Source organism: Schistocerca serialis, chromosome 3 (genome assembly GCF_023864345.2).
Source record: "Schistocerca serialis cubense isolate TAMUIC-IGC-003099 chromosome 3, iqSchSeri2.2, whole genome shotgun sequence".
Classification (NCBI taxonomy): Eukaryota; Metazoa; Arthropoda; class Insecta; order Orthoptera; family Acrididae; genus Schistocerca; species Schistocerca serialis.
Window position 1 is genome coordinate 586,499,115 of NC_064640.1, and position 27,729 is coordinate 586,526,843.

At 44.7% G+C, this 27,729-nt stretch overlaps 1 protein-coding gene across 2 annotated transcripts in view; it reads left to right on the forward strand.

Annotated features, from left to right (window-relative positions):
- Positions 1 to 9,186: 9,186 nt before the first annotated feature.
- Positions 9,187 to 27,729, forward strand: part of LOC126470476 (melanocyte-stimulating hormone receptor-like) — a 174,334-nt gene continuing 155,791 nt past the window's right edge. For both annotated transcript variants that reach the window (XM_050098344.1, XM_050098345.1), the window contains exon 1: positions 9,187 to 9,322. The gene's annotated coding sequence lies outside the window, so the exon portion shown is untranslated. The remainder of the gene's footprint in view (positions 9,323 to 27,729) is intronic.

The following is a 27,729-nucleotide window of genomic DNA, read 5'->3' on the forward strand; positions in this document are numbered from 1 at the left end:
AGCAGCCGAAAATGGTTATGACCACCTGGATCATTACTCAACTATGACTTTCTTTCTTTGATTTCTTTTGCTTGCGCCTTTTTTTCCCGCGGATACTCAGGGTCGGCATGGTTAATCGGATGTGGCAATGTTAATGTAAGGGGTGGCCGGATGCCCTTCCTGCCACCACCCCGTACTCCCTGGGACGGAATTAGTGTACCCCAACTGTCTGCAAGTAGGATAATCCATGGAATAGGGCGGTAGTGTTCAGACGTCTGCGAGCCGTGTAACTGAGGTGGTACGTGGGGACCATCCCGGTATTCACTTAGGGGGATGTGGAAAACCTCCTGAAAACCACATCCAGGCTGGCCGGCACACCGGCCATCGCCGTTAATCCGCCGGGCGGGTTCGATCCGGGGCCGACGCGCCTAACCGAGTCCAGGAAGCAGCGCGTTAGCGCTCTCGGCTAACCTGGCGGGTCATTACTCAACTATGACTGAAACAAGCAAATTACGTATACCTTTCATTATAAAAAACTTCTGTTGCAAGATATATGTCGTAAGTGCACAATTCAACCATATTTTCTGGTGCATTTTAATGATGGCGGTACATTATATGAATCAAAGATTCTCACGCCTTGCTGCATGAGCAATTGTTCAATGAGAAAGTTTGCCACTACTGTGTCAAAACTTTATGACATTTAGATTAGCAGCAATTCAGTTCTCAACTGTTCACAAACAAGGCGTCTCCAAAATAAGTAGCTCCGATAACGTTTAGTAGGATTCATATTGCGTCAGTTTCAATAGTCTTGTATTGTTCATAACTGTTTCATGGAATACAGTGAGACAGACTGTTACCATTTTGATCGAAGACAAACTGCATTGCGCCGGCCGCTGTGGCCGAGCGGTTCTAGGCGCTTCAGTCTGGAACCGCGCTGCTGCTACGGTCGCAAGTTCGAATCCTGCCTCGCGTACGATTGTGTGTGATGCCCTTAGGTTAGTTAGGTTTAAGTAGTTCGAAGTCTAGGAGACTGGTGGTCTCAGATGTTACGTCCCACAGTGCTTAGAGCCATTTGAACTATTTTTTGAACTGCATTGCATTCACTTTGTATATGGTTAGACTCTTTCCATGGAAACTTACACACCTACTATGAATGGCCTTATACCAGCCAGAACCTAAACAGCAGCATACGCCGCAGATCTCAAGCAGGGAACATCTGGCCAGCAAGAGGGCGTGTGGCCGCAGCCAGTGGCTGCGCCCACTCTATTGGGAGCGGACTTCGCCATTTTCGGGATGCCAAAATGTGGAATTATGCATATGCAGCTGTAGCATACAAGTGAAATTCAATACAGAGAGTGGACTTTGACGAGCTCTTAGATGCTATTTACCAGACGATCACAAGCAGACATGAGAGTCTATGGCTTAAGCAGATGATAACACCTTCGCTACCAATTTCCGTATTTTATAGGGTGGCCAATTTGTGCTGAATGGCAGACAAAAATTTGTAAATTGTAAATTTGTGGTAAGTTCCTATGGGACCAAACTGCTAGGGTTATCGGTCCCTAGACTTACACACTACTTAATCTGACTTAAACTAATTTACACCAACGACAACACACACACACACACAAACACACACACACACACACACACACACACACACACACACACACCCATGCCCGAGGGAGGACTCGAACCTCCGACGTGCCAGACACAGAGCTATGAGAATTGTTATGTTGGCCACTTAAGGAATCGGTTCAGTCTTAATGGCTGTGGAGTCTGCCGGATGGCTTGGTGTTTTTTCCAGTGACGGTATTATATGCAATGCTAACGAAGAGGCTCACTTTAGAAATTTAGATTTACATACTGGCTCATTTCCTGTTTCTCCGGTTATTTGACGTGATTAAACTAAGGTATGACCTCACAGACCGTATCATAGCATTCGAAAATAACATTTGAGCCGACTGCTACATTGACGTCGTGGTTAAATTCGTAAATTTCTAGCTTGTAGGTAGTGTGTTCTAATCCTTTCACTTCTACAAAATTTAATACTTTGTTAGTTTTGTGTATACTGCTTCCAATGCTTGCTGGAGGAAGGCAAGATGAAATAGTCCCCATTAATTTACGTGACATAAATAGTTGAGGAGGAACTCAGCCTTCGGTTGATAATTGTTTTGCAGTTTTAATAACTTTGTAGCCTTAGCCGTTGAACACACTGATTCAACTAATGCTTTCGACAGCTACAGAAACGCAAAGTGTGTTGTCTCCTAGGTAAATTACTTGTGCAGTGGTATCAGACGAAAAGATCTACCTGGCTCAGAATTTGCAGACTAGATTTTTAAACCTCTTTCTGTTTGGGCAACGACCTTTTATTCTTCGGAAAATTTACGGTAGTTGTTGCTTAAGATTTTCTTGCAAGAAACTAAACTCCTTCAGCTACAACGAACGTTAAAACAAATGTTCTTAACAGTACTAAACAGCAGTTTTTGAATCGGTTACTTGCCGCATTTTCCCTCATTTCGCTGGTAGAAAGGAAAAAAGTTGACTAAAAAAAAAAAAAAAAAAGTCTTCGAGAAAGAAAGAAGGATGGTATCAAACTTTTCGCACTGCAAGGTTATGTGATTTTATTTCAGTGATTACAAAATCAAGCGAACGAACAATGTAGATGGCAGTACGATTACACTGCTGGTGATATATGATATTTCACTAATTTGGGCCTAATCTGATGTAGGGCCAGCTTAGACCATACATATACAGAGCAGGAAGCCTCGACATTATTAAATTCGGAAATCTGAAAGCACGAAAGTACTTTAACGGAAGACATTAACATCGTCTGGCTTTTGAATTGGCATTTACCATAATTTATAGGTGTTTAGAGGTAACATCGCTGAGCCCAAGTTAATAAAGTCGTGCAACGTGATTTCTCTTGTCAAGTATGGTCTTCTTCTATTAATTTAGTTTCGTGTAATCAGTGAATAATCGGAGGTGTCAGATATTAACTTCAAAGGTATTCCCTACGTATGAAAAGAACTAAATAATTACCCGCTCTTTGGGAACAGCTTCCAAAAATAACTGAAAATCATTAAATGTTTTCTGCAAGCACACCTGTAACAGCAACAGCTGAATAAAAGAAGGTAACAGTATTATCATGGTAATAATTAAATAATCCGTTGACTACACAATGTACAGTGGGATTTATCGAACTAAGAAATTGTTTGAAATAGCGAAAATTTCAAAATGGTTCCGAACAGGGGCTATGATGGCAAGAAGCGTCTCTACTTACCACTGATTTGAGACTTGAATAACTTCTATGCGGAACCTTACTGATAATTAACCAGTTAACAGAGAACTTGTGTTTCTTTACTACCTAATCTGTAACTCTTTATAGTCTTTGTATCAGAAATTAACTGTAACCGACTAGCCGTTGAAACCGCACACATGCAGATTTTGGCGGCTATTTCACTATGGTACAATATACAATTTAATTGTGAGATTTGTGAAGAAACTGACCATTTAGAAAATGTGCATTGAATAGCGAAGGAAAATGGTGAATGTCGACGGAGTCGAATACATTTACAGCAGAACCAGAAAATGAAGGCACTGAACAGTCGGGAATACACTTCCAGGGAATCAGATCTTTCATACATTGTTCTGCATCTTCCGTTATAACACACTAATGTAGGTTACAAATGTGTGTTGCAGTGTTGTGTTGAGTTGGTTCCAGACTGATATCTGCAAGGTATGGGCTCAATTGTCCCTCCAGCCGTTCATTCTTAATAGGCACAAAAGTAGCTCTTACACCTCTGGTAACGCCAGGAAAAGAAAGTCGGCTACATCGTAGTTCAGAATCCGCATTAAATATGATGTCAATTTGCTAAAAACTGGAGCAAAGACAGTTTAGGTTGGGCCAACACAGAGGCAGAAGCTGCGACGAATAGAAAGTCTGTCTCCAGTAAGTTGTTTTACACTAGAAATTTTATTTTATTTTATTTTATGAGCCACTGGTCATGTTAGGTTACGGATCTCTTATTTTATTTTAACTTGTGACGTTGAACATATTGTTGGTGCTTTGCTGGAATTTGGGTCTCCCTTTTCACGTTATTTGACCCTCTCAGGGCGGCAGAGTTACATCAATTCGTTATTTTCATCCAGATTTCTAGTTGCTCTAGGTCTTCGTGAGAGGCGCGTATCTTTGTTCGAATCCCGTTCCAGCACAAACATATTCACCACTTCATTTCAAGCACTAACTTGCTCACGCCGAACTACTGATGAAACACAGTTTTATGTTTTAGCGTCTCTTTTTTTTTTTTGTCACAAGTAACGATAGATGCTGGTTTCAAGTCACAGGCAGAGAATGAACTTCTAATCACAGTATTTCAGGTTCAGACTTTCATCATGTCATTTCAAGTACCAACATTCTACTCGAAGTTCCCGGTGAAAAATAATTATATCGCTAACCTCTCTTTGGTTGTACCCAACAACTACGGAACGAGATGGTTTCGATGCCTAGTCAGTCGATAAATTTCCATCAAGTCGTTAAAAGTTGAAACACGCTACTCTTGGCTGCTGGAGAAAGAGTAATTTGTTTATTAACATATCTTCGTTACGATGTTTGTACGGTTGGAGTTACATTTGCACAAACATTTCGTCACGTTCTTTCAAATCAAGCATGCGCACATATCCCTAATAGTGAACAAACAACATCTATTCTTGGGTGTTCAACGAGGGAGGAAAGTGACGAGCTGGAATCCCGCTCAAGCAAAGGTGGTGGTTATATTCGGTATCTAATATTTGATATTATTCAGTTAACAATCCTATTATGTACTGGGTTCGCATTCCCGTCACAAAATTTTAAATCAAGGAATTTAAAATTTAAACAAGTGGCCAGTTCGTTACTTCATCTACATCTACATCTACATGATTACTCTGCAATTCACATTTAAGTGCTTGACAGAGGGTTCATCGAACCACAATCATACTATCTCTCTACCATTCCACTCCCGAACAGCGCGCGGGAAGAACGAACACCTAAACCTTTCTGTTCGAGCTCTGATTTCTCTTATTTTATTTTGATGGTCATTCCTACCTACGTAGGTTGGGCTCAACAAAATATTTTCCCATTCGGAAGAGAAAGTTGGTGACTGAAATTTCGCAAATAGATCTCGCCGCGACGAAAACCGTCTTTGCTTTAATGACTTCCATCCCAATTCGCGTATCATATCTGCTACACTCTCTCCCCTATTACGTGATAATACAAAAGGAGCTGCCCTTTTTTGCACAATTTCGATGTCCTCCGTCAATCCCACCTGGTAAGGATCCCACACCGCGCAGCAATATTCTAACAGAGGACGAACGAGTGTAGTGTAAACTGTCTCTTTAGTGGACTTGTTGCATCTTCTAAGTGTCGTGCCAATGGAACACAACCTTTGGCTTGCCTTCCCCACAATATTATCTACGTGGTCTTTCCAACTGAAGTTGATCGTAGTTTTAACACCCAGGTACTTAGTTGAATTGACAGCCTTGAGAATTGTACTATTTATCGAGTAATCGAATTCCAACGGGTTTCTTTTGGAACTCATGTGGATCACCTCATACTTTTCGTTATTTAGCGTCAACTGCCACCTGCCACACCATACAGCAATCTTTTCTCAATCGCTTTGCAACTGATACTGGTCTTCGGATGACCTTACTAGACGGTAAATCACAGCATCATCTGCGAACAACCTAAGAGAACTGCTCAGATTGTCACCCAGGTCATTTATATAGACCAGGAACAGCAGAGGTCCCAGGACGCTTCCCTGGGGAACACCTGATATCACTTTAGTTTTACTCGATGATTTGCCGTCTATTACTACGAACTGCGACCTTCCTGACAGGAAATCAAGAATCTAGTCGCACAACTGAGACGATACCCCATAGGCCCGCAGCTTGATTAGAAGTCGCTTGTGAGGAATGGTGTCAAAAGCTTTCCGGAAATCTAGAAATACGGAATCAACTTGAGATCCCCTGTCGATAGCGGCCATTACTTCGTGCGAATAAAGAGCTAGCTGCGTTGCACAAGAACGATGTTTTCTGAAACCATGCTGATTGCGTATCAATAGATCGTTCCCTTCGAGGTGATTCATAATGTTTGAATACAGTATGTGCTCCAAAACTCTACTGCAAACCGACGTCAATGATATAGGTCTGTAGTTCGATGGATTACTCCTATTACCCTTCTTAAACACTGGTGCGACCTGCGCAATTTTCCAATCTGTAGGTACAGATCTATCTATGAGCGAGCGGTTATATATGATTGCTAAGTAGGGAGCTATTGTATCAGCGTAATCTGACAGGAACCTAATCGATATACAGTCTGGACCTGAAGACTTGCCCGTATCAAGGGATTTGAGTTGCTTCGCAACCCTCCAAAAAATATCTGCTTCTAAGAAACTCATGCTAGCAGCTGTTCGTGTTTCAAATTCTGAAATATTCCATTCGTCTTCCCTGGTGAAGGAATTTCGGAAAACTGCGTTCAATAACTCCGCTTTAGCGGCACAGTCGTCGGTAACAGTACCATCTTGATAGCATTCCGGTTTCAGTTAAGTTTTAATTTACTGCGAAGTTCAAATCTGGTAACTGATACTGATTTAATCCTTGATATTCCACGTCTTATTATGCCCAATCAGCAATGGAAATCACTGCCGTGATCGTGGCTTGTTCAGAAATGATAGGTTTTCTTAGTTACCAATGACTACAGATGTTGTTTATGAATTCAGATCCAGAACTAAAAATTGTTCTCATGCCATTTAAAGTTCAAACAGGTGTAAAAATTACATATAAGGCACCATGAGTAGATGGAAATTATGGTGATACGCTTTTTTCCTGTTTTTACTTCTCATTCCAGTAACCAGATAATGCAAAACCACCCGCCATAGGAACGACGTTCAGCAAGTGGCAGCAAACGTTTCAGACAGCAAAAATTCTTCGTACTGTCATAGACCTTCGGGAGTCCGGATATTCTCTCAAGACAGTTTATTTCATTTTGATTATAGATCACAGAACGATTTGTGTGATTAAGTAAATTTCAGATCCAAATGGGTATAGTAACAATTGTGAAGCAATAAAGCTGAGTTTACAAGCGTCAAGGACTGTCTCATATCTAATAACGTGATTTCTAATGTTTGTAACACTGTGGTATTAATTTACATCTAGACTGAATACGATAAAGAGCAGTTTTCTCTACTGGTCGCCTGTGGAAACCATTTTGTGTAGTCAAAAGACTATACCGACAAGAGATCAGAAGACCTGCAAGAGGGCTACAGTGTGTGGGCTGCATGCAAATCAGGAGAAACGCAATTCCAGTCATTTGGATAGCTCTGAACTTATGGTGGTGACCGCACACACGCCGTGCGGTGGGGACCCAAATTTCTACTGTCCGATGGCGAGTATCTGTTTGATCGTCCACAGATGGCCACTATTTTCAACCGAACAGTGCAACACCCAGATGTCAGAATTATGTTAGCGGCACTCCACAAACATTGCGGCAATTTCGTTAAGAGATTTAGGAAAATAAAGTAAATCCTCCGTGTGAACGTACGGAAGAGAATTGGAACCCCCTACGCCCACAATACGAAACCAGTGTCTTAATTAGTGAGCCCTTCCGATCGATACACGAAGCCACTGTTGTTAATCATACGTCTCGCGATATAACTTTACCCAATACTGTTACTTTCCCGATCAACTGTACAAGAAGTACGCGCCCAGTTGGTGGTTACTCTTACGAGAACACGTCAAGTGCCATAAACTTTGCTCAGGGGAAGATATACGACGATTTCTGAGAAAATAACCGGACGCTCAGAGCATCCAGTGAGCTAGTGACTAGCGTCACGTTTTTTTTCACTTTTGCGTCCAGCGTTGGAAACCCGATAATTGTTTTTATTTTATTTTTTGTATTATCTACCCACGTCCGTGGAAGTTTACTACATTACTGTTTCTTATAAAGTTAGGGAATACAAGAGCGCTACATTAACTGCAAAATTACGGCTGGGTGTCACAATAGGTGTTACATATTTTTTATATAAAATATATGTGTGTATGGTATTTCTAGGGCTTACAGACTTTCTAAATTCTCTTATTCTCATGGTTATTCTTATATCAGTTCTTGAATCTCATATTTTATTCTTACGTTTATTGTTCAGGGAGATTTGCTGCGTTCCTTTGGCGGATACCGATCGTAGAAATATTGGAAAGAGAAATTCCGAACACAAACACGGCACGAAGGTAGGTTTGCCACAGATACACTTCTTCATAAGAATCTCACTCGGGGAAGAACCGTTCTCAACATTGCTGAAGATTTCACGCGTTGGAAATAAATTCGTGGCAAACCACGCACAACGGATCGTATTTCCGAAAACTGGTACCTGCAGTTGATTATGTATCAAGCAAGATACACTAGAGGAATTCCACCAAAAACAATTACAACCAATTTTTTCATTCATTTTTTTAAATTCATTCGCCAGACCCACAATTAATTGACGAATATGGACAACGTTATTTTAATATACGTTGGAAAGCATTCTTGTTGTTATCTTCTACGGACATGGATAGATAAATGAAAAACAAATATGAAAATAATAATCGCGTTTTCAGCACGGGGTGCAGAAGTGTGAAGCCGTGACGCTAGCCCATGCACAAGCGCTTCGGTTGTACTAGTTGTTCGCTTAAAGGCACATACGCTACCTCAAAAGCTTTGGTCGTCGTTTTCTCAAAAATCGTCAAATATCTATTGGTAAACTGAGACATGTGTTTGCTTATTTTGAGCTCTCTTCCACTGAGCAGAGTTTCTGGGATATCGGGTTATGGCACTTGCCGTGTTCTCCTCGTTAGTAGTAGGAAACCTCAGAGTACCGATATGCCTCACTGACTTTACGGACAACTTGTCGGAGTAGGCTAAACCGAGGTGAAGAAGGCCGCTCGAAGGTCTCATTAAAATGAGGGTCACGAAATGGGCACAAAACGTGACAGTCGACCCAGAAGTTGGGATGAAGGAATAAATACTGTTTTAAGGTTAGTACATCTGTCGGAAGCCAGTGAACTTTCTGTGACAGTACACGTGGTCGGGGATTTCAATGCCCGTAGCTGGCTCGTTTGTAGGAGATGAGGACGCATAGTGAGTGCAGCGGCGGCAGCGGCGGCGGCGAGTGCTGACCTTGCGCGGCGGCGGCCCCCCCACCTCCGCAGCCGGCAGTCGCTCGCTGCGGCCTAGGCCAGTGCTCCGCCGCTGGCGCCGACGTTCGCAGCCGCAGCGCGGAGCCACCATGCGCCTCCCACCAGCCACTGCACGCTCCCTGAACGTCGGCCGGTACGTATCAGCTGTCACTGCCACACGGCTCAACGCAATGCGCAGTTACCGGCGTTACTAGGCTAGATACCTAACCGTGCGACTAGACGCCAGTGTTAATGCGGAAATGTGCCAAAAGAGTAGAGAGCAATTTGAGGTAAAAAGAACGAACGTGTATATTTCTTGAAGAAGCATAGCAGAAGTATTGTGATAAAAGTTTACTGTTATTATGTGGAGAGAGAGAAGAATGAGGAAAATTGGCAATACACTGGAAATGATATAAATATGAGTCATACATTATCTTTCTACTGTAAAATGGGCAGAATTGTATCCTCTGATTTATGGAAAAAGCTGCAGCACAAAATGGGCTCGGAAGTAGCTCGCCAATGTGTCTGACGTGCAGATGAGCCAGTGAGATAATAAACATTGTCACTGTGGACCTAGCAGCTATCTCGACTTCCAGTAATCTGTTTCTAAACAGTAATCATAATTAAGACTGTGTAAGACAGTTCTATTTTCGTACCATCATCTTGCATTTCCCCAGAAAAGTCGCAGAAAAGCTTGACTATATCTCAATAGACTCATCTGCGGGAAAACTTCGCGTATCAAATGTTAGTGAATGATACCAAATCTCCGAAAAATATTCGTTCCTGCTCCCAGGAGGTTTAGACCATACTAAATTGTCTGTTCGAGATAGATTTGAAAAGGCCATTTTTCCATTGCACATTTACTGAAATCGCTAGTGGTAAACATTTAGCACACTTTTCATGAAGCCGGCCGTTGTGGCCGTGCGGTTCTAGGCGCTTCAGTCCGGAACCGCGTGACTGCTGCGGTCGCAGGTTCGAATCCTGCCTCGGGCATGGATGTGTGTGATGTGCTTAGGTTAGTTAGGTTTAAGTAGTTCTAAGTTCTAGGGGACTGATGACCTAAGATGTTAAGTCCCATAGTGCTCAGAGCCATTTGAACCATTTTTGAACTTTTCATGAAAAACGTGGGAATAAATGCTCAGAATAATGGGTTGGGTTGTTTTGGGGAAGGAGACCAGACAGCGAGGTCATCGGTCTCATCAGATTAGGGAAGGACGGGGAAGGAAATCGGCCTTGCCCTTTGAAAGGAACCATCCCGGCATTTGCCTGGAGTGATTTAGGGAAATCACGGAAAACCTAAATCAGGATGTTCGGACGCGGGATTGAACCGTCGTCCTCCCGAATGCAAGTCCAGTGTCTAACCACTGCGCCACCTCGCTCGTTCAGAATACTGAATAAAAATTGGTTCCATACGTCACTTTATAATGGTTGTGTAACAAACAATAAATTTGATCAGTAGTAGGAGAAAAAACATATTTACTAACCTACCAAATGGGAACATACACCAGTGAATAGTTGAATCAGAAACACCCACTTAGTAGCCCTCCTTGTTGACTTGAAGACAAGTTGTGGCACGACTTAACGATATACAGTAGTCGCTGATGAGTCACGGCCTCAAAGATCAATCCATAAAATTTTGGTTAAGTGACTTCGGGGTCCAAACACGGGTCCTCATATCCGTGGAGCGTTCTTCATACTCTTCTAACATAATTCCTGCGTGATGCATCGCTTCGCTGGAGATACAGATCACCTATAGGGTGCTAGATGCACAGGATCCTACATCAGATTCGAACGTAGTTTGCCGGTGAAACACGATTGAAGGGCATTGTTTGACCACTCGCTGATGGACCACTCGCTCAAGAGGCATTCGACGTACTCTTTCCGTCCCACAAGGCGACTCCATTCCATGCGCCTTGACGTACGGTAACCACACGTACTAGTGTGGGGCAGTTCTATACTTCACAAGTGGAGTATAGAGTGGCTTTGTATGTTTCGGCTGCTCACTTATCCTGTCGCCTAGCACTGAACACTTATCTTCCGTGATGTTTCCCCCGGCTATACTTGTCGGCTACCTCTGTCTTCAACACACTGCCTGCCTAAGACACTGCGGCTGTCTTTTAAACAAATATTCCTGATACACACATTCAGTATTGGTGTGTCGAAATCCCGCTGCATGCTTGACCGAGAGACAAGATATTCGATGTGCGGATCTGGCTGCGCTGACATCGCACATCGTGCTTATCCTGTACTTGAATGTCAGGCGGACGGCCAGAAGAAGTTGTGACGACATCAGGGACACGTGGCACACCGAACTATTCCATTAGCTGCGGCAATACGAGCGCTCTCTCTCCACAGCAGCGGTTACGTCTAGTTCTACTGCTCACCAGTGGATTCGTCAGTGCCACATACTTTCATATTCAATATTAACATTACATTAAATGTGAAACCCTAGTTTCGCGCAAAAGTTTGAACTAAGAAAATAATGTTTTGAATGTGATCAAAGACAATTTTGAACACTAAATGCTTGTAGTAAATCAGTCGAGACGACAGATCACTGATGTTACCATAATTCAACATACACACCAAATTCAGCAGCACACATGACTATACGTTTGAATAGTGAAAACGTCTCTATCGAACGTCACGCTACTGAACTTGATGCGAATAGACGAATACCAATCCCTTGTTTGATCAGATTACGGGTTGAAATTGAACTGTAACAGAATCCCTGAGGAATTCTGGGGTTGTCAACTGAAGTTTATAACTTTACGTACCATCGACTTGCATAAATAGACTGTGGCAATTCGCAGAAGAAAATAAACCAACTCAATTCATATTCTGGAAAATTTTCCGTAATAAATGGGTTAAAGCGACAATGCAAGAAAAGCGACGGCTCATATAGGAAACCAGTAGCGATTATCAATGAAAGGAACCAAAAACAAAACTCGTACTTATTCCCACACTATTTCTTTCAAAAATCACCCTCATAACTATTTCATAGTGATCACCGTTCTGTCTAGGCCTACCACAAACACTCCAGTATCCCAGGAAACTCACACACACACTTAGAGGCTGAATATTGGCAACTCTTTTGGAGTGCTGTTTTCTTAACTCTTGAGATCACTGCAGAGAATACGTTACTGAAGTGTTTTCTTTTGACCGACCTGGTAATAATACATGTTAATGCCATTTGTGATCTCACTCGCTTCTTAACTTTGATTGGCAGGGCAGCTAGTCTGAAAGTACTCTGGTAATGTTTATTTCGGAAAACTGGGAAGACGCTTTGCAAAACTGTATCTCGATTCTTAAGTAACTGGTTATCGTGAATTTCGTGTACCACAACATTATATAAACGTTTCTGCACAGAGTAGAAAAGTTTTTTACTATCAATCACTTCCTAATACACTGTAAGCCGTGTACTGAATTTAACACCCCTAGCTTTCTAATGATCGTCAACACTGCTTCGTTCCAAAAGATTTTCCTCCTGTGTTGCGAGGTATAATATCAAAACAGAAATACCGTAAAAATTTTCGGAGGAATTAGCCCTACTTTGCTTTCCTTAGCGCATATATGTAAATGATAATCCATATTTGTTCGTTTGATGGCTGGCGAGTTCATGATATGTGCTGTTTAGGTGTTGGTAGAAATATAAAATCACGTTCCAGGTTAGCGAACGCGCTCCATGACACATGACAGACATACAGAGCTCCATTTCCTTTCGCATTCGGGAGGACGACGGTTCAATCCCGTCTACGGCCATCCTGATTTAGGTTTTCCGTGATTTCCCTAAATCGCTTCAGGCAAATGCCGGGATGGTTCCTTTGAAAGGGCACGGCCGATTTCCTTCCCCATCCTTCCCTCACCCGAGTTTGCGCTCCGTCTCTAATGACCTCGTTGTCGACGGGACGTTAAACACTAATCTCCTCCTCCTCCATTTCCTTGTAGCTATTACCACGCACGAAGAGAGGAATTAAAAACTATCGTATCGGATGTTATTAATGAGGAATAAAAGTCAATTGTCGACTAAGAACCAAGACACGGTAACAAGGAATATTTTCATAATGATTTGATTAGCACGACAGAAGTTCTGAGCGAACCTATTATGCTACACTGGAAGGCGAGTGTACAACGGAATCGAAATTAATGTGCCTCAACGAAGCGTTACGGGATCTCTATTGTTTTCATATACGAAACGACTTATCAGATGGGGTCATGATTATCCTCAAATTGTTCAAAAATGTTCAAATGTGTGTGAAATCCTATGGTACTTAACTGCTAAGGTTATCAGTCCCTAAGCTTACACACTACTTAACCTAAATTATCCTAAGGACAAACACACTCACCCATGCCCGACGGAGGACTCGAACCTCCACCGGGACCAGCCGCACAGTCCATGACTGCAGCGCCTGAGACCGCTCGGCAAATCCCGCGTGGCCTAAAATTGTTCGTTGACGGAACTATTTTCTATGAACCAGTTTCCTGTCAAGATGTTTGTAAGTAAGTGTATAACGACTTTGAAAAAATTATCAGTTGGCGCAACGAATGTCGACCCCCTTTAAATGTTGATTAACACAAGATAGTGCCCGCAACAAAGGGAGAAAACATGGCTGAATTCGATTACGGGCTCAGTAGTAAGCATCCGAATTTACAGAAAGGCGCGGCTAGAGTCGTGCATGTCAGTACAGCCTAAACGGAAGTGCAACGGGGGACAAGCTCAGGAAAGTTAAATAGATATCTTTGAGGTAAAAGCTGCGCTGTTTCAACAAAACCCACCTGTATGTCTGTAGTAACCTGGTATCCAAGGAACACACAGCAACTATTCTGTAATAATTATTGTGCGTACCGAGGGATATAGGATGCTATTTTTCTCTCGCATCGTACGCCAATGGAACAGAATGAAAAGTTGCTAGAATCGATTCTAAGTACCAGCCACCATGCTCAGTACACTGATTGCCAAGTACATATGTTAATTCAGTTGTAGATGAGGATACTCTCTGCGAAATTAAAATTAATAAATACTGATGAGCCTTAACTGTATGAACAGCCTTTTTTCTTAGGAAAGAGATCGCCTGGTTCACGTTGAGGGGTGTGTATCCCAGTGCGAAATGTTTTCGGAATGCGGTGGCGTAAAACAGTATCGTCAGTGGACCCAATTTCGAAGGACTTTGGAAAGCTGCTGAATTGAGCGACTTTGAGGCACAGCAGGTCAGGATGTCTGGGCTCTGGCCACAAGCGTTATGGAAACGGCAAAGTTCTTCGGCTGTTTACGTCCTGCTAGTATTAGTATCTACTGGAAGTGTACAAACGACAGTTCAAGCTGCAAGTTTGACCATGGTCGGCGATGGCTTGTCAGCACGGCAAAACAATTTCGACGACAAACTTCAAGAAAACTTTCAAATGTGTAAAGCGAGGTGATCTTCAGTGATTCTACCGGTATGTGTACTTTTATGTCCAAACGATGTCGTAAGTTACCATTGCAGTGGTCACTAGAATGTTGTAAGGATACTGCGGGAAAATGAAACACAGTGGACCTATCAGGTAAATCACGTTCCTGGGTACTTCACACTCGGTCTTGATCGCAATTTTTTATTTTTTTTATGTATTGGAGTGAGTGACCGGTTTCGACTCTTTCATAGAGTCATCTTCAGACTCTGTAAAGATATATTGCGAAAGTAGTGTAGCTGTTATAATAAGTATATAAAAGACACATAAAAAAAGATAAATAATAATTAATTACACCCACAGAAGAGAATGGACACTGCCAGACGAGTTTTGTCGACCCTCGACGATTGTGTAACTGCTGACTGCATTTTTTCCCCTTTATTGTATTTCGATTCCCCGAAGGGGGCGGGCTGGCAGCAGCTTATTACGCTGCTCTGCAGCCTACAGGCTTTTTAAAACGAAAGAAGAAGTTAAGAAACAATAAAAACAGGCGATAAAACGGTGACTTAAAGTGCAAAATGGCGGAAAATTGTGGAACATTAAAACATAAAGCAACGGGTTGGCAAATCGAATAAAAGACACAGGATGCAGACAGGTAACATAGTAGACAGACAATTAAAAAACATTGCGACAGTCTGGTTTCTGTTCGCAAGAGATATAAAATCACACCCAGAGACAGGATGATGGCCGTTTGCAACACTTCGGAAAAGACACAACACTGAACACTCACTGTAAACACTCCACTAAAATGTCGGCACAAAGGACACACCATAGCCTAGGGCAGATAAGGGGGGGGGGGGGGGAGGACCTGGACAGATGAGGGGGAAAACAAGGAGGGAGGAGAGGTAAAACGAAAGGGGTGGGCCAAAGGAGGGAGAGGACTCATAAGGGGGGGGGGGAGGCAGGTCATACGTGAGAGGGAATTTTAAAAGGCAGAGGAGGGAAATGCAAAAGGACTGAGGGGAGAGAAGGGGGGCAGAGAGAGGGTAGGTGGGGAAAAAAGAGGACGGAAGGGGGGGAGAGGGAGCCCAAGAAAAGGATGGAGGAAAGGAGGGGGCTGAGGATCATAGTTGATAGGAGGGATAAATGGAGGGAGAGAGGGCATCATCCGGGAGGGGGAGTTGATGGAAGCTACCTTGCAAAAGGAAATGAAGGGTGTAGAGATGGAGGGTTGGGGGGACACAACAGTGAAGATGTGGCAGGGGGCGGCGATGGGAGAGGAGAGGAGCATCCAGGGGGCGAGGGGGATCAAGGCGGAGGGAGGTGTGGAGTATGCGGATATGGTCGGGGAATAGGAGCAGATGGGGGAAAAGAATGAGGTCATAGATATTCCGTGTGGGGGACGGGAGGCATATACGGAAGGCGAGATGGAGTGCATGACGCTCAAGGATCTGGAGGGACTTATAGAATTGGGGGGGGGGGGGCAGATATCCAGGTGGGACTGGCATAACAGAGGATGGGACGGAGTAAGGATTTGTAGGTGTGGAGGTTGGTAGAGGGGTGCAACCCCCATGTCCGGACAGAGAGGAGTTTGAGGAGTCGGAGGCGGTTGTGGGCATAGGACTGGATGGAGCGGAGATGAGGGATCCGGGTGAGATGACGGTCAATGGTGAGGCCAAGGTAGGTTAGGAGGTTAGGGATGGGGTGAAGCGGACAGGACGGGCGCAGACGGTAAGGGAGATATCCAGGAGCCGGAAGGAGCGAATGGTACGACCTACAATGATTACCTGGGTCTTGGAAGGAATGATTTTCAGGAGCCACTGGTTACACCATGCGGCAAACAGGTCAAGGTGATTCTGGAGAAGGCATTGGGACCGCTGGAGGCTAGGAGTGAGGGCGAGGAATGCGGTGTCATCGGTAGATTGCAAGAGGTGTACTGGGGGGAGGGGGGGGGGGGTTGGGGCATATCTGCCGTGTACAGGAGGTAGAGCTGACTGCATTTTTTTTCTTTATTGTTATTTTAACACCTGAACAATCAGGTAGGCTGGCAGCGGCATGCTATGCCGCTCTTCAGCCATAGTGTTGACAATAACAGTACAATAATGGAGAATTAAAATGAACAGAGTGATGGGCTAAAAATAGTGGTCACAGATACACAAAAAACACAAAAACACGGAGCCGTTCACACTCGACGATAACGACACTGAAAACACGTTGACATGGCGCACATGACACTGAGGAATCCGACGGCACAAGTGAACGTAGAAGCGTGACGGCGGACTCTAAAAACACAAAACGACGGCACACTCACGAGACACTGATGGCAATGATCTCCAGCGCGCGAAAGTCGACGTAGCATGTGCGAGTCTGGGGACCTGCCAAGATGGGAAGAAGGGTGAGGGGGGGTGGAGAGGGGAGAACAAAGATGCCAATGGCTGAGGAGATGGGAGGAGGAGTAGAGGGACAGAGGAGGGGAGGCCCAGGGGAGGAGTGGGGAGAAAGGGAGGAGGGAGGGAGGAGGGAGGAGGGAGGGAGGGTGCCCAATGGAACAGACACAGGAAGAGGGAGGGAGGATCAAAGTTGGTAGGAGGGGTAGATGGAGGGGAGGAGGACATCTTCAGGGAGGGGGAGCTGACGGAAGCCACCTTGGGAGAGGGTAAGGAGGGTGGAGAGATGGAGACCAGGTGGGACATGGGAATACAGGCACGGCAGCATGCGGGGTTGGGAGAGGATGGGTGATACAAGCGGATGAGGAGGATCGAGTTTGCGGGAGGTGTACAGGATCCATATCCTTTCAAGGAAAAGGAGGAGGTGGGGGAAGGGGATGAGATCATAGAGGATCCGAGTGGGGGAGGGGAGACGGATGCGATAGGCGGGGCGGAGAGCATGGCGTTCAAGGATTTGGAGGGATTTATAAAAGGTAGGGGGTGGCGGAGATCCAGGCCGGATGGGCGTAACAAAGGATAGGGCGGATGAGGGATTTATAGGTGTGGAGGATGGTGGAGGGGTCCAGACCCCACGTACGGCCTGAAAGGAGCTTGAGGAGATGGAGTCGGGAGCATGCCTTGGCTTGGATTGTCCGGAGATGGGGAGTCCAGGAGAGGCGACGGTCGAGGGTGACGCCAAGGTACTTAAGGGTGGGAGTGAGGGCGATAGGATGGCCATAGGTGGTGAGATAGAAATCAAGGAGGCGGAAGGAAGGGGTGGTTTTGCCTACAATGATCGCCTGGGTTTTGGAGGGATCTGACTGCATTGAGGGAACAGATACACTCCTGGAAATTGAAATAAGAACACCGTGAATTCATTGTCCCAGGAAGGGAAAACTTTATTGACACATTCCTGGGGTCAGATACATCACATGATCACACTGACAGAACCGCAGGCACATAGACACCGGCAACAGAGCATGCACAATGTCGGCACTAGTACAGTGTATATCCACCTTTCGCAGCAATGCAGGCTGCTATTCTCCCATGGAGACGATCGTAGAGATACTGGATGTAGTCCTGTGGAACGGCTTGCCATGCCATTTCCACCTGGCGCCTCAGTTGGACCAGTGTTCGTGCTGGACGTGAAGACCGCGTGAGACGACGCTTCATCCAGTCCCAAACATGCTCAATGGGGGACAGATCCGGAGATCTTGCTGGCCAGGGTAGTTGACCTACACCTTCTAGAGCACGTTGGGTGGCACGGGATACATGAGGACGTGCATTGTCCTGTTGGAACAGCAAGTTCCCTTGCCGGTCTAGGAATGGTAGAACGATGCTTTCGATGACGGTTTGGATGTATCGTGCACTATTCAGTGTCCCCTCGACGATCACCAGTGGTGTACGGCCAGTGTAGGAGATCGCTCCCCACACCATGATGCCTGATGTTGGCCCTGTGTGCCTCGGTCGTATGCAGTCCTGATTGTGGCGCTCACCTGCACGGCGCCAAACACGCATACGACCATCATTGGCACCAAGACAGAAGCGACTCTCATCGCTGAAGACGACACGTCTCCATTCGTCCCTCCATTCACGCCTGTCGCGACACCACTGGAGGCGGGCTGCACGATGTTGGGGCGTGAGCGGAAGACGGCCTAACGGTGTGCGGGACCGTAGCCCAGCTTCATGGAGACGGTTGCGAATGGTCCTCGCCGATACCCCAGGAGCAACAGTGTCCCTAATTTGCTGGGAAGTGGCGGTGCGGTCCCCTACGGCACTGCGTAGGATCCTACGGTCTTGGCGTGCATCCGTGCGTCGCTGCGGTCCGTCCCCAGGTCGATGGGCACGTGCACCTTCCGCCGATCACTGGCGACAACATCGATGTACTGTGGAGACCTCACGCCCCACGTGTTGAGCAATTCGGCGGTACGTCCACCCGGCCTCCCGCATGCCCACTATACGCCCTCGCTCAAAGTCCGTCAACTGCACATACGGTTCACGTCCACGCTGTCGCGGCATGCTACCAGTGTTAAAGACTGCGATGGAGCTCCGTATGCCACGGCAAACTGGCTGACACTGACGGCGGCGGTGCACAAATGCTGCGCAGCTAGCGCCATTCGACGGCCAACACCGCGGTTCCTGGTGTGTCCGCTGTGCCGTGCGTGTGATCATTGCTTGTACAGCCGTCTCGCAGTGTCCGGAGCAAGTATGGTGGGTCTGACACACCGGTGTCAATGTGTTCTTTTTTCCATTTCCAGGAGTGTATTAATAGGGCTGGACACAACCACCGTTCTGAGTATGACATCATATGAATCCCATCAGAAAACATCATCATGATTAGATAACTTAATACATAACTATGAAGGAACAGTTAAAGTTATAATACCTCATAATGTCAATTATCGATCATTATACGTCAGTGAATTTAATTTATACTATTAAAATGGTTCATTGGTATGAAATAGAGTATGCTGCCCTCTAAACTCAGAACTACAAATCTGCACCAAAGGTGGTCGTTGCCCCAACGCTGACGTGGATATTCGGGGGTTACCATGGAAATGGCGTCCTGTTCCGCTGTGGACATGCTGTCAAAGACTGTACTATGGGGAGTTACGTCGTATGTTACAGTTATGTGCCGTAGGAAAACTGTTAATTTTGCTCTCTTCTGATGTCAGCGTCATGAAAATAACCGTGCTATGGCGGAACCATGCTAATATTTCTATAACAATAGTGGAACGATGTTACTAAAGTGCATAAATAGTTGCCGTAGAAACGGCGTCCTAGCTCGGTGAGGCAGGCATCAGATGATCAGAGATTATAGTGTACTGCGAAAGATATCGCAACGGTTGACATTTCGACCACGAAAACAGAGTTTCCATAGATAAATCGGCAGTTGTTATAGAAATAGCGTCTTATTTTCACTGGTGCTGTAATAAAGCTATAATTGGCGGAATTTGACGCCTTTGTCAATATAGCATAGTATTCGTCATTACGACAAAATTATACGTCATAAAAGGATAAAATAAATGGGTTATAATCAGCTTAAAAATCTCTTCGCAAGAAATTCTCTGTATGAGGTTAGAGTATTGGCAATAGGATGCTGTAAAAGTGTATAGTGATTGATTGGAACAGGTGCCTGATACCGCTATGGCAAAGTACAAAGCGTACATCAAAAAATGTTTATGTACGCTTTGTACTTTTCCACAGCGGTATCAGGCATCTGTTCCCACCAATCACCATACACTTTTACAGCATCCTGTTGCCAATATTATAACCTGACATAGAGAATTTCTTGTGAAGAGATTATTAAGCTGATTATAACCCTTTAATTTTATCCTTTTATGACGTATAATTTTGTCATAATGACGAATACTACGCTACATTGACAAAGGCGTCAAATTCCGCCAATTACAATTTTGTTACAGCACTATATATTGTCGCTGTGAAAATTAGACGCTATATTTATAACAACTGCCGATTTATCTATGCAAACACTGTTTTCGTGCTCCAAATGTCAGCCGTTGTGATATCTTTCGCAGTACACAATAATCTCGCACGCCCGGTTGGCCGTGCGGTCTAACGCACGGCTTTCCGTGCGGGAAAGAGCGCCTGGTCCACGGCACAAATCCGCCCGGAGGATTTGTGTCGAGTTCCTGTGAACTGGCCAGTCTGTGGATGGTTTTTAGGCGGTTTTTGATCTGCCTCGGCGAATGCGTGCTGGTTCCCCTTATTCCGCCTCAGTTACACTATGTCGGCGATTGCTGCGCAAACAAGTTCTCCACGTACGCGTACACCACCATTACTCTACCACGCAAACATAGGGGTTACACTCGTCTGGTGTGAGACGTTCCCTGCGGGGTCCACCGGGGACCGAACCGCACAATAACCCTGAGTTCGGTGTGGGGCGGCGGAAGGGTGAAGTGGACAGCGGTAGTCGTCGTGGGGTTGTGCACCACTGCGGCTGCGGCGGGGACGGAGCCTCTCCGTCGTTTTTAGGTCCCCGGTTAACATACGATACAATACAATACAATACGCCATTATCTCTGATCATCTGATGCCTGCCTCACCGAGCTAGGACGCCGTTTCTACGGCAACTACCGATGCACTTTAGTACAACGGTTCCGCTGTTGTTATAGAAATATTAGTGTGGTTCCGCCTTAGTACAGTTATTTTCATGACGCTGACATCAGAAGAGAGCAAAATTAACCGGTTTTCTATGGCACATAACCGTAACATACCACGTAACTCCCCATAGCACAGTCTTCGACAGCACGTCCACAGCCGAACAGGACGCCATTTCCATGGTAACCCTCGATTATCCACGTCAACGCTGGGGCAACGACAATCTTTGGTGCAGAGTTGTAGTTCTGACTTTAGAGGGCAGCATACTCTATTTTATACCAATGCACCATTTTAATAGCATAATTTATATTAACTGACGAATAATGATCAATATTTGACATTATGATGTATTATAACTTTAACTGTTCCTTCATAGTTATGTATTAAGTTATCTAATCATAAACGTGTTTTCTGATGGCCTTCATATGATATCATACTCAGCACGGTGGGTGTGTCCAGCCCTATTAATACCGGTTCGTCCGCAGCTCATAGTCGCGCGGTAGCGTTCTCGCTTCCCGCGCACGGGTTCCCGGGTTTGATTCCCGGCTGGGTCAGGGATTTCCTCTGCTTCGTGATGACTGGGTGTTGTGTGTTGTCCTTAGGTTAGTTAGGTTTAAGGAGTTCTAAGTTCTAGGGGACTGATGACCGTAGATGTTAAGTCCCATAGTGCTCAGAGCCATTTGAACCATTTGAATACCTGTTCCCTCAATATAGTCAGCAGTTACACAAGCGTCGAGGGCCGACGAAACTCTTTTGGCAGTGTCCATTCCCCGCTCTGGATATAATTTATTACTATTTATCTTACTTTTATATATTATTATATATCTTTTATATGCTTATGATAACGTCTACACTACTTTGGCAATATATATTTACAGATTCTGTAGATGACTCTATGAAAGACTCGAAACCGGTCTCTCATTCCGATAAATAAATAAAAAATTGCGATCAAGACTATTTTAATTTTAACAAATTTTAAGATCGCTGAATATATTTTCAAAAATTCCAAAAACTTAACATCACACTCAGGTTGTTTCCGCACACAGCGTTTTCTACAAGAACGTCGACATGAAAGATGCACAGCCAGACTTAATAAGAGTGTGATGATCGCAATATTACGTTAAGGGTAACGGAAATCTGAACGTCTCTGGAAACCGTTGTTGTTGCCGAAAACAATCTGAATGGTGTGAAACACATCCTTTACTGCTCAAAGTTTGCTTAACTATCGGAAATTGTCCTAAAAGGCAGTTATAGCTTTCATCAGATAAAATATATTAATTAAAATAAGTTGAACATAATGAACGGAGATGAAATCAATAAAATGACATCAGAGAAATCCGTCCAGAAACACTGCACCTTCATTGTAATGGTTACGTCGTGACAAATGAAAATCTGTGTCGGATCTCCTGCGTATCAGAAACAGTCGCTATAACCATTCACTTGACAAGAGTGCCCTTCAGTTATTGCCGAAAATGACAACCAGAGGTCGTTGCACGGTGTCTGTGACAGTAGGACTACTAGCGGAACGTATTTGATGGAGCGACCCGGCTGTATCACGGACCAAGGGATGGGATACTAAATATAATGAAAAACTAAAACCAGTAAATGACTACTTGCTCAGGTATAGGTGGCTGTAGCGTTCGAAACTAATAGTTGAGAAAATTCCTTGATATTTAAAATCTGAGTCGATCCTGGAAGATTAATACTGTCAAAGTGACTTTTTGCGACAACCTCTGATTCGAATTTCATTTTGTAGAAATTTTTCATTTGTTACAATTCATTAATTATGACTGAATCTTTCTACAGTGATTTGAGTAACGTAAAGACAAATCCCATTTGATATGAACACTATAGAATATGCCTGGTCTGCCATTTCTAAATTGACAAACGATATTAATATCATCTGCGTTAATTATTCGTGATTACATGGTTCCATCCTCCTCTTGCCACATATCAATGTCTTTGGCAGGGAAGATATTAAACCGTAGCTACTTTTTGTGTCGACCAAAATGTCGTCTCGCCAACACTTTTCATTTATTTTAGACAAAAATCAGTAACTTACTTTAGACATATGCTTTATGAACATGACTGTTGCGTGGCCGGGAAAGGTCACGACTGAAAGTGGGTTTCTGTGTTAGTGTCTAAAAGAGATTAAAGATAATTGTTTAATAAATACCAGTCACTTTCCTCTACGGACAGACTGATGTTTCCAGCAAGTTAGCAGAAGGAAGGAACTATTTTCGGACTAATCACCGTATGTCTACATTAATTTTTGAAAATTTCCATTGCGTACGACAGTTTACTGCTGCGAATGCTGGTTGATCATTGTTTTGAAATGAACTCTCTCGAGGTGAGTGCTGTCCAGGTAATTCTAATGGCATACGACGCCTACCCCGTCGTTGGCACGCTGTGAGTCTGCCTTGGTGGTCTATTTTGAAGCACAGTAGTTAATTTTGATTAATTTTTGTTCCATTTGTACTCGCGTACAATAAATTTACACAGTTTTCCAATTCATGTATTTCATTTCACCCTTTACCGTGGCCTCCTGCACTGTATTTTGTGTTGGTATTGAGATACACGCAGCCGCATCAGTTCAATATACACTCCTGGAAATTGAAATAAGAACACCGTGAATTCATTGTCCCAGGAAGGGGAAACTTTATTGACACATTCCTGGGGACAGATACATCACATGATCACACTGACAGAACCACAGGCACATGGACACAGGCAACAGAGCATGCACAATGACGGCACTAGTACAGTGTATATCCACCTTTCGCAGCAATGCAGGCTGCTATTCTCCCATGGAGACGATCGTAGAGATGCTGGATGTAGTCCTGTGGAACGGCTTGCCATGCCATTTCCACCTGGCGCCTCAGTTGGACCAGCGTTCGTGCTGGACGTGCAGACCGCGTGAGATGACGCTTCATCCAGTCCCAAACATGCTCAATGGGGGACAGATCCGGAGATCTTGCTGGCCAGGGTAGTTGACTTATACCTTCTAGAGCACGTTGGGTGGCACGGGATACATGAGGACGTGCATTGTCCTGTTGGAACAGCAAGTTCCCTTGCCGGTCTAGGAATGGTAGAACGATGGGTTCGATGACGGTTTCGATGTACCGTACACTATTCAGTGTCCCCTCGACGATCGCCAGTGGTGTACGGCCAGTGTAGGAGATCGCTCCCCACACCATGATGCCGGGTGTTGGCCCTTGTGCCTCGGTCGTATGCAGTCCTGATTGTGGCGCTCACCTGCACGGCGCCAAACACACATACGACCATCATTGGCACCAAGGCAGAAGCGACTCTCATCGCTGAAGACGACACGTCTCCATTCGTCCCTCCATTCACGCCTGTCGCGACACCACTGGAGGCGGGCTGCACGATGTTGGGGCGTGAGCGGAAGACGGCCTAACGGTGTGCGGGACCGTAGCCCAGCTTCATGGAGACGGTTGCGAATGGTCCTCGCCGATACCCCAGGAGCAAAAGTGTCCCTAATTTGCTGGGAAGTGGCGGTGCGGTCCCCTACGGCACTGCGTAGGATCCTACGGTCTTGGCGTGCATCCGTGCGTCGCTGCGGTCCGGTCCCAGGTCAACGGGCACGTGCACCTTCCGCCGACCACTGGCGACAACATCGATGTACTGTGGAGACCTCACGCCCCACGTGTTGAGCAATTCGGCGGTACGTCCACCCGGCCTCCCGCATGCCCACTATACGCCCTCGCTCAAAGTCCGTCAACTGCACATATGGTTCACGTTCACGCTGTCGCGGCATGCTACCAGTGTTAAAGACTGCGATGGAGCTCCGTATGCCACGGCAAACTGGCTGACACTGACGGCGGCGGTGCACAAATGCTGCGCAGCTAGCGCCATTCGACGGCCAACACCGCGGTTCCTGGTGTGTCCGCTGTGCCGTGCGTGTGATCATTGCTTGTACAGCCGTCTCGCAGTGTCCGGAGCAAGTATGGTGGGTCTGACACACCGGTGTCAATGTGTTCTTTTTTCCATTTCCAGGAGTGTACATTGTGGAATTCTTGTGGTGTCGCGTTATCGCAAGATATACCGTAATTACCATGACTTATGGAATAACCCTCGTACAACGGAGGGCTAATGGGTAGGTCTGAGAGACAAAATACACATTAATATAAGTCCCAGTAGAAATCCTTGAAAATACACTAGGTACTGAATGTAATTGACGATCGGATAGAATATAAAAATGTAAGCAATGAAACTGGCTAAAGGAACACAAATATCTGAGAATGAGATTGACTGGATGTGCAAAACTGCTAGAGTAGCTGGAGCAGTAATGCAAAGTAGTAGAAACATTCATGAATAGCGGAAAGATAGGTGAAACATACAAAATTATTGAACTGACCTTCAGAGAAAGGGGAAGCACCTGTAGGATTATTAGGAACTCAGATAGCAAGCCAGTAGTAGGCAACGAAGGGAAGTTGAAATGCGAAGCGAGTATATTGGAGAACTGTACAATCTCAACCAATTTTACATCATTGTAGAAGAGGAAGACAAAGTAGCTGAGGATGAAATGGGGGATGCGACATTGCGAGAAGAATTCGGCAAAGCACTAAAAGATCTAAGTGAAAAGAAGCCCTTCAATGTACATGCCATTCGGAATTATTGTGGCATTTGGGAGAGTGGGACATGATAAAAAATGCTCGATTTGATGAGCAAGTTATACTATCTGATCAAAACAATCTGGAGACCCATCAGTGGAAACTAATATAGCATTTGTGGAAACTGATACAGGATTTGTCCATCCTTCACCATTTTGACGGCTTGGCCTTTGCTGCAGGCGCTTTCAACGAGGTTTGTCAATGTCTGTGAAGGCGTGTTAGCCCGTTCTTCCACAACAGCCGAAATCAGAGAAGGTAGCAACGTGAACTCAAGCGTCTGGAGGGAAGTCGACGTTCTAACTCATCGCTTGGGTCTTCTACTGTGCCCAGACCGGACCTCAGGGCAGACCGTTAATTTCAGGAATGTTATTATCCACAAATTACTACCGCACAGATTCTGCATTGGCATGCTGATATAAACAGTAATCGTCTCCGAAATGTTCTTCAGTTCTACAGAATACACATTGCTGTACTATGTGTTGGTATCCTTGCGTATTTAGCGTTTTCTTAACCACAATAATGGGACAATACCTAACCACAAATAACATCACATGCCGTGATGTCTATACCTCAACTGCATCGTTGACACTATACATGTTGAAAAGCAAATTTTTCAGGCATTCGCGAATCCCAAAGCCTTCCGTCGGATTGTGACAGGGTAAAACGTGTTTCATCACACCAAATAATTCGTTGCCAATCGTCTGTTGTCTAATAGTGTCGCTCTTTATACCCCCTCAAATGTCGCTTAGTGTTCACTACAGAAAAGTGTGACTTATGAGGAACTGCTCGACCACTGAAACCCATTCTTTTTAGCTCCCTACCCACAGACCCTGTGATAAGTGAACTGCTGAAAGTACTTTGGAAATCTCTCTCTCTCTCTCTCTCTCTCTCTCTCTCTCTCTTTCTCTCTTCCTCTCTCTCACACACACACATGCACACACACACACACGAGAAAAATCACGTAAGATGTCAGACTGAAAACGTACAGTAAAAGGAAAAATTAGGCGAAAGGAATAAAAGAATAGAACAGGTAGCTGTTGGCTGAACGATCGCTGAATCAAGAAGAATTAGCGAGCCACTTCGCAAACACCGAAATTCCTTTCTGGCCTCTCATCTCAGTACAACATGCAATCAGAAAAAGTGTGGCTACAGTGGTTTACTCAGCACAGACAGCACTGAGTGGGTTATCCTTTCTCCGTAGTAGGAAGAGATTGTCAGAGACGGGCCATGATATGCGTGTAAAAGGCAGGTCGTTGATGATACGGCATGCAGCGGTTATGAATAGGACGGCAGGCAAGTAACATGAATGGCTAACTCTAGAGATAGGGAGCGAATCAAGAACTGTGGACGTAATTTTTTCTTAACTTGTTTCACAGCTCAGGGAGTTTACTAGTATAAAGCAAAAATGAACATGTAAGAGCATGTGACGTATGAACACTATATCAGGAGCGAGCAGTGATAGACGACAGTAATGGCAATGAATCAAAGAAATATCGCATTCTTGATCGCAACTTAATATTGTTGAAAAGATTATCTGCTTGGCTCTCGCACCAATCATTAGATGGAATTGAAAACGAAGCAAAAATTTTTCGGAATTCTTGAAACAAAAAACAAACTTGCATTACACATACACAGAAAAAGTGTCATTAAAACACCTGCGGCTCAGAGGATGCGTAGTCTTAAGGTAAACAGTAGACCAGGATTCGTGATAGTTCAGTAATGGATAAAAACTCCAAATATTGGTGCTTGTTTCGCTGGTGGAATGATCTGTAACAGAATGTACCATGCAAATATTTTCTGGGAGCAATTTAATTGCCGGAAAGGGCAATCAAACAAAAAATTCCTTTGTTTGTCAGGAACACAAAAACGTCAGTTTAGCAAACAGATACGAAATGTCGCTGCAGACTGTACAAATAAACACAAGCCGCTGTCCTTGCAACAACAGCAGGAGGCCCCAGTACGGCATACTTTCCGATCACCGTAATACAGGGATCAGT